Source organism: Apis dorsata, unplaced genomic scaffold (assembly GCF_000469605.1).
Source record: "Apis dorsata unplaced genomic scaffold, Apis dorsata 1.3 scaffold_888, whole genome shotgun sequence".
Classification (NCBI taxonomy): domain Eukaryota; kingdom Metazoa; phylum Arthropoda; class Insecta; order Hymenoptera; family Apidae; genus Apis; species Apis dorsata.
Genome location: NW_006264004.1, coordinates 70,773 through 79,416, shown reverse-complemented (window position 1 = coordinate 79,416; position 8,644 = coordinate 70,773).

The window sequence follows — 8,644 nt, the reverse complement described above, 5'->3', positions numbered from 1 at the left end:
TAGATTTAATATATATGATTTTATAGCAATTTGTGCAAAGATGTCCATAATATAATACTTACGAATATTGATAATATTATTGACTGTATCGCAATTTGAAAATCAATATTACAAAAATTATGAAAATATTGTTATCAATTTATTATTCTATTAATATCAAAGTACATACATAAAAATAAAAGAAGTATCAAGAAATATAATTTTTTTATAAAAACTTTGTATAATATCTTAATAGACAGACATTTAATCAATTTCATTAAGTCTTTAAAGTTGCTAATTACCAGATACTACATCATGAAACTCTATTATATCTGTCACATTATATTATCTGTTTAATTTTTAGCCAAAATGGATGTTCCACTGGGTTTCTAATTTTTATACTTTTCTAATTTGAATTTCATTTTATTTTTAAATCTATCTTAAAGATTATTATTTTAAGCTAAAATGTAATATTGAAAACTTGTGACTGACTAATTAAAAATAATCTTAATTGAATACAATAGGAACAACGTATTCTGCATATATATATCTTCTCGAAGAAATTATTTTAATCAAGAAAGAAATCAATTTGTAACTAAAAAAAATTAATAATTATGATATAACAAACTAATCCTTCGCGTATTTCTCTATATTTTATTATTTTTATTTAATCTTTACTTATAATTGAGAAAAACATTTATTGTTTGTTGATTGTTCATGATCTGTTATCTCTCCATGCTCTTAATTCTAACTTATTCAAAAGATGAGAAATAAAAATAAATTCGAAAACGATTAGTTTGTTTCATAAATGTATAGATGCACGTATTATAAGTGAGTGAAAAATATATAATAAAAAATATATAACGAGCATCGAATGATTGAAAGAGATTGCGCTCCGTTTGAAAACCGAGTTTCCCCCTGAAAAATGGCGAAATAACATGTTCCAAGCGAGACTGACGCGGGGATCGATGCAAAACTAAATTCGAAATGTTCATCGGCAACACTCGGGAAAAGTTACCTCTCGAGAGAAACCCGCATTCGAAACGGAACTCTGAAACTCCCTCTTTCCTCCAGCTATCTCTACGGTAAGCACGATTGAGAATGCAAAAATGCTCGTTTCCAAATATATGATATAATTATACGGAATCGCGTAATTAAAGTTTCGATGTCGTGTGCCACCTCCGTATTCCCGTTTACTCTCCGTACCTTCACTCTGTCCCTCTTTCATCGGCTCGGTTTATTTTTCCAGCGGAATAACTCCACGTTAAAAAAGAACAAATAAACGAACGAACGAACAAGCGAACATGTATGTACGAACGAGCGAACGAACGAGAAGTATCGATCGAAGCTTTATCGCGAGACGTCAAGCGGGAAGGTTGTTGTCGAAAAACAAAGCGACCGGATCCGGTGAACGCAAATAGCTTAATACTCTGTCTCGAAAATAAAAACGTGGAAACAGCAGGACGCGGTTGCTGCGAGTGCTGTCAGTCACTGTGAAAATTATCGCTCAAGTATACACATGGTGGTTTGTGCACGGATCCCTAGACAGTCTGAAGGGTTGCTCTTGCAGAGATGGTGGGAACGAGATACGCAGAGGAGAAGGTATATACTATTCTATATCTCTTTCGCTTCTCTTCTCTTTCTCTGTCTTTTTCGCTCTACGTTAGGTTACGTTCCTCAATTATGCGGATAATGCGAGACAAAATAACGGGCCTACTATGCCCAGCCAGGATGGAAATGTTCGATTAAATAACATATTCGTTATGAATATAAACTCTAGGAAACTGATTCGGGTTTACACTCTAAACTACCACTTATGGTTACGAGTACTCTTGTCACCGGACGGAAAGAACATCTCACGGTACAATCGTGTTGCCAACTTTCTCGCTTATCGCGATCTTTCGCTTTCGACCATTTCCTACATTTTTTCGTGTTCCTGGAAGAGCGATATGGATTCTTTCGATTGATTATTGGTATTGGCATTTCTCGTGATCTCTTTAAAGCGATATTCTATTTTAATAATTGAAGTAGGATGATGATAGCGAGTTTCTTCGATTAAAATTGAGAAGATAGGTTAGATTGATCCTAATCTTATACCTATGTTTGTTAAATATCGAATTATGTTAGTAGGATAATTTATGTATATTAAATTCAACAACGTCGCGCTTTAATTTTATTTTCATGTTATAAGATTGTATATTATTGCTAATATTCGAATTTTTTAAATTAATTAATTTAGAAATTGAATAACAAAATATTATATTTCTTAATTGAAATATAAAAATATTCAACAATCTATTTTAATTATTTCAACTATTCTATAGATTTTTAATTTTTGGTATATTAAAATCTTTAACAGATCTTTTCTTGAATAGTTAAGTGTACTACTCAATAACATCTCAAACTTAAATACTTTAAAAATATTGAAAATATTAATATTATAGTATCATATATTTTACTCATACCGTCTTTCTTATATTTCATCCAGTATTTCAAAAGCAAAAAATATAAAATTTTATCATTTTCATTGTTGAAATAAATAAATTCCTTTTTTTTATTTGTTTCTAAATCTTTACAAAATTTGCATTTATAAAGTTTGGATTTTCTAACTTTATTTAAAAAATAAAAAATATATGAAACTAAAGAAGACCAATATATAGATAATAAATTTAATTTTAAAACAAGTTATATTTTTTGGAAAAAGCATTTATTACGAAAGATCTGAAGATGATATCTTCAAGAAAAAATTGTCTCTACTAACAAGCTCTCAAAAAGAATTATAGAATAATTTTTATAAAGTTATTATATTATGTCTTTTAACATATGTTCGCAACTACATCTCGTGATTTTATATGTATATGAGTAACAAAGAACAAAAGCAAATGCTTTGCTAATTCCGCTTCTTGCCCATCCACGGACATTTTGTTAATATTAATACGTTCAGGAAACGTATAATGAGAATACAAAATATAAATTGCAAACGTTATTACGAGCTCGCATGGAAATATATCCATTGTACCCTGTTATTTATATTTCTTCCCTTGTTATCCTAGAAATATCGGGATGCAATCATCGCATACCTTTGAATAGCAAAAGACTAGGCAGGAAGTTCATAGCGTGCTTTAGGTTAGATGTTCGTGAATCGAATTACACCTAGTGTTTCCGGTAGAATTGAATTCAACCTATTCGTGTTTAGCAAAAGCATATTCAATTTCGATCGTATTATATTATCAAAATTTTTTCTCGATTCGTGCTTTCAAGTTGTATTATACTACTTTTTTCGAAAATGTTTCCTTGTTGTTTCGATTTATGTAAAGAATTTAAATGAATACTCCGATAATATCACTCTATTTACTCTATTCAATTTCGAAAAGCATAAAATTAAATTAAATCGAACCAGATTCTTTGCAATTCTCAAAATGCATTTTCATTATTAGTATTTATAATGAAATGCCTTTTCGAGGGGATACACTGTCGACCATTAACGGTTAATGGTTAAAATGGTATTTCTTAACTGCGACTAAAAGAAAGTTTCAAAAATTGGCTCGTTAAATGTGTAGAAATTGTAAAATGAGCACTTTGCGAATATTCTACGAATTTAACTATCTACGAAACTTGCCAATATTACATTTTTTATTTGAATATCAGTTAAATTTTGATCCACCAGTCATTTCAACCGAACGAAATACTCTATATGCTTCACATAAGCTATAATATAAAATTTCGAAAAAAGAAATAGTAGTATTTGCATTCTTAATAATAAAATTTCTACAAAACTTCTAACCAAATGTAAATTTTTAAAAATGTACATTGTACATTGTAACAAAAATATATTATTTATAAAACATATAAATCAAAAATATACATATTAATCCTGTAATCATCAATAATCGGTCATTTGCAATTTAATTTTTAACAATTTTAGCAGACAAGTATAAGATTAGTTTATAATATAATAATAATGCAGAGTATTATTATTTTTTAATGAAAACTGACTTAAAAGTTGCATTTGGAAGAGTTTAAAATCAGGAAACTTATATATTTATATATTTACCTCATTTTCTTAAATTTTATTTAGCTTTAAGAACTTATTATTTAGCTTTAATAATTTCAAAATATGAAAGTTATTAATTTTTAAAAAAAAATCGAATCTAGCAAATATAATTTAATATAAAATAATTAATATAAAATAATAATAATTTAATATAAAATTTATAAAAAAAATTTATATTATTGTTAAATTTCTAATTACTTAAGAAAATAAGATTTAAAGAAAAATGATGATATCGCTAATAAATTACAAAACTATTGAAAAAATCAATCATATTTGATTTAATTGAAAATAAAAAGAAATTTTTTTGGAAAATATCATCAACTGTAAAGTTTATTGTAGATTAATACAAATCAAAATTGGCTATCATCTTAAATATTTATAAATGAAAAGAGAACATTTATAAATTCATTTGATTATTCTGAAGTTCTAGAAATGGGAAAAATATAATCCTTGCGAGCAACAGATTCAAGACTTAATAATTTTCAGTAATGAATGGCTATTTGCAGTGTCATACGTTGCCAAGAACCACGATATTGTGGCTTAAATATCCATTTTATTCTATATTTGCACTTTTAAAACTCTCTTAAGTTCCATTATTTCTTCCTTTTCACTTTATTTTTAATTATAACTTCATTTCATTGTACGAAACTAAAACGTCTTGTTCTCTCATTTACTTTCTTAAAATTCATTACTTAATTAGCTACAGAAAATTCAATTAAAAAATATCTATAATGTAACAATTAGCAGATAAAAAATCTATTTTTAGAATCTATTTTTTCTATTATCAAATGTAATATTCAACAACGTCAAGTATCATCTTCTTTCTATTATTTAATAAATCAGTTATTTCTCGAATTTCTATCTTCATTTCTGATATCTCGAGAAACTTTTACGTTCGTAATAATATACGTCATAATATCTTCCTTTTTTCTTTTCTTTTTGCATTTAATTTTATTTTTTCACTCACTTCATTCGTTTCTTTCAATTTCAAAAAGCTCGTTTCAATTTTGCTCGCATAGTTGAAAAAATATAGGACGAATATCCATAACTGTTTGTCTATCGCCACGTAAAATAGAAGAAAAACATGGCCAAGACAAATGAGATTTTTCAAACGTATCGTAAAGCGTGAAATTCAACCGCGACAGATTTTTTATCCTTATTCCGGCGGTTATCATTCGATATTTTTTTCTTTTTTTGTTCTACTGCAAATGAAATTAAAAATTTTTTAATAGTTTAAATATTTTAAATATTTTTATAGAAATTTATTTTATTTATTTACTAAATACAAATCTGTTTTTAATTAAAATCTGAATTGTGTTTCATTTTTCCCAATTAAATTTCAATATGGTTCAATTATTGTTTGTTATTGTTTCTATAATACATTTTCTAGTTTTAAAGAATACGTTAATATAACACTCCAAAAATCAATCTTAAAATATTTCTTTAAAAGAAGGTATTACATTAAAATATTAATTTTTAATTTTATAATCGTTAATTAAAATTTCCAATAAAAACATTATGAATATTTTTCAAATAAAAATAATCAACGCGTTAAAAATCTACAGAAATACTTTATATGTATAAAAAAAAAATAAAAGTGATCTCAAATGTTTGATAAAAGTAGTATATATCTTAATTTGTGGAATTTAATATTAGCATATTTTGTCCATTTTATATTAGTTCACTTATCATTATTTTATATTATTTTATCATCAAAATATTTAAAATTTTTTTCTGTATATTAAAAATATTAAAACACATTAAAACACGTTAAAAGTATGTAAATAAATACTGCAATATATATATTATGAAATAAGAAATTAAAATAACATATCAAAAATATATTAAAAAAATATCAATAAAAAAAATTAATAAAAATAAATATTATAATGAAATAAAAAATTTTTAATATTTTAAATAAAATAATATAACATTTGAAAAAAAGTAGTTAAATTAAACAGCTAATATGTAGAATTCTTTTTTTACATTATCTTTATTCACGAAAAAAATAAAAAAAGTAAATATACATAAATAATTAGTTATAAAAATATCTGACTTTCTATTTCATACAGTAATTTTTAATATATAATTTTTTATCCTATATTTTATTTTTTTTTTGAAACATTAAGTGTCATTTTGTTCATCATTGGCAAATGATGTTTAATTTCTTATTATGTAAATGAAATTGCTCGACTTAAATAATTTACACTTTCATTTTTGTAAATAAATATATAAAACTTGATTTCGATATAATAGTATATAATATTTTATAAAATAATATTTAATATAACTAGATACTTTTGTAATCAAATATATTTATTTCTATAATTTTATATTAATGATAATTAACCAAAATTTAATCAAAAACGTGTGCGCATTTTACATCAACTACAAATATTATATCAGTAATAAATTATTTATATTATATATATTGATTTCTATCAAACATCTAAACATCTAACAATATCAAAAGTTTCAATTTTGTCTTTCGACAATTAATTAATATCCACAGACAACAACGGAAGTTTAAACAATTTAACATAAATCACGCAATATTGTGCAAAATATGATACGAACACATTTATTTTATAAAGCGCGAGAAATGAATAAAGTATTTTAACTTTTTTAGTCGATTTACAGACTTTATCGTCGTGCAAACGATCGATATGGAGGTATTTTAACAATCCAACAGTATTATTCGAAAACCACAATACCATGCTTTAAAAACGTCTTGAACGTTAAAAATGGCTATTGGCAGAATGAAATCGAGAAGCAAGAAGCGGAGATTTAAATGCAGAGAAATTTATAGTCTATAACTTTTTTTTTTTATTTCATATAAAATTATAATATTATAATATTATAATATTCAAAATAATAAAAATTTTTATATATATCATATATTATTAATCAAAATTTTTATATTATCAAAAATCCCAATTTTCTTTGAATAATGAAGAAAAATGAAGTGTCCAAAATCGAAGAAACAGTTATAAATGTTGTCTGAAAGAAAATTCAAAAAGATGTAAAATTGAAAAAATGTCTTCAATAATCAGCAATATTATCCAAATTCAAATTTCAAATCATTAATTTTTCTATCGCTTGATCAAATCATTAATTTATTGATTAGATCAAAGAATAATATATTTAAGAACTTATTTAAAAAATGTATTTATCACTTTAATTTTTTATATATATATATGTATTCCAATAATTTTTATTTCATCAAATTAATTTTTCATTAGTGTAATTTTATGAAAAAGAACTATTTTTATTTAATATTTATATTAAGATAAATATTCTACACAATAAAATATAATTGAAGAAATATCAGATATCAAGAAATAATAAATAATATATTTTACATTATTTATAATATATCATAATTTTAATCTTTTGTAGGATATTGGCACATATATTTAACATGTTACACATATTTCAAAAGAAATATTTCTAATTGTATAAAATCTTTTTATAAATAATTTAATAATTTTTTAGCATAAATAATTTAATAATTTCTTATATTTAAGTATATATATTCGGTTCAAAAAAATTATAAATAATTTTTTTAATATTTTTTATTCCTCAAACAAGAAGAAGATTTCTCCATTTTTCTTTTACGTTTTCTTTCTTCTTATTTACCCATAGAATGTATTGATAAATCTATAGAAATCTTTATATAATTCTCTTTAGAATTCTCTCTAGAATACTTTATATAATTTAAATTTACAATTAATAAATAGTCAACAATTAAACTTGAAAATACTAATTAAACTCGAATCTACTAATTTATTGTTATTAATAAGCTTGATTCGATTAAGAAAAGATTAGTCTTATCTTTTTTCTTGTTCTCACATTATTATCATGAGATGATAGATTAAGGTTGAAACAAAATTATCTATTTAAATATATTATATATATATATTTCTGTTCAATTGAATATAGAAGGAAAATTTAATCCATATTATTTTCCTTAGCAAAGTTACATGAGTCTACATATTTACAATTAATTATTTCATTTTTCATTTTCGAATTATTAGTTTAAACTGTCCACGACTATCTGCTTTGTTTGTAGAAAAAGTTTCGTCCTGAGATCATGTTACATTATCATGAAATTCTTTACTTTTTCTTCAATATATATATTGAAGAAAATATAATAAACAAACTTGATTTTATTCTTTTTAGTTTTAATTTCCTTTTTGCACATTGTTTTATAATATTATAAATAAAGATATAAGTAGAGATATGTTACATTTACCTTGCTTAGGATGCGAATATATTTAAGAGTAAAATTCTTAAGATTTGTATTTCTTCTACAAAATAAACTATTATTAGTTGAAAATTATCTAATAGTAATTTTTTTTATAATTTTATTAGTTTATACTAACATAAGTTATTTTATACTAACAAAAAATAAATTTCGAAATTTTAAATGAATAATTACTATTGTTTGGATTCTTTAGAATCAATTTCAATTTTTTGACATTTCTTATATATAAATTTAATCTTTCTCTTAGTTCTATTTTTTTTATTAATAAAACAATAAAATTCATTTTATTTTTAAATATTTCTAATAATTACAATTGTATTTTTTATTGGAATTTTTAATTGTTC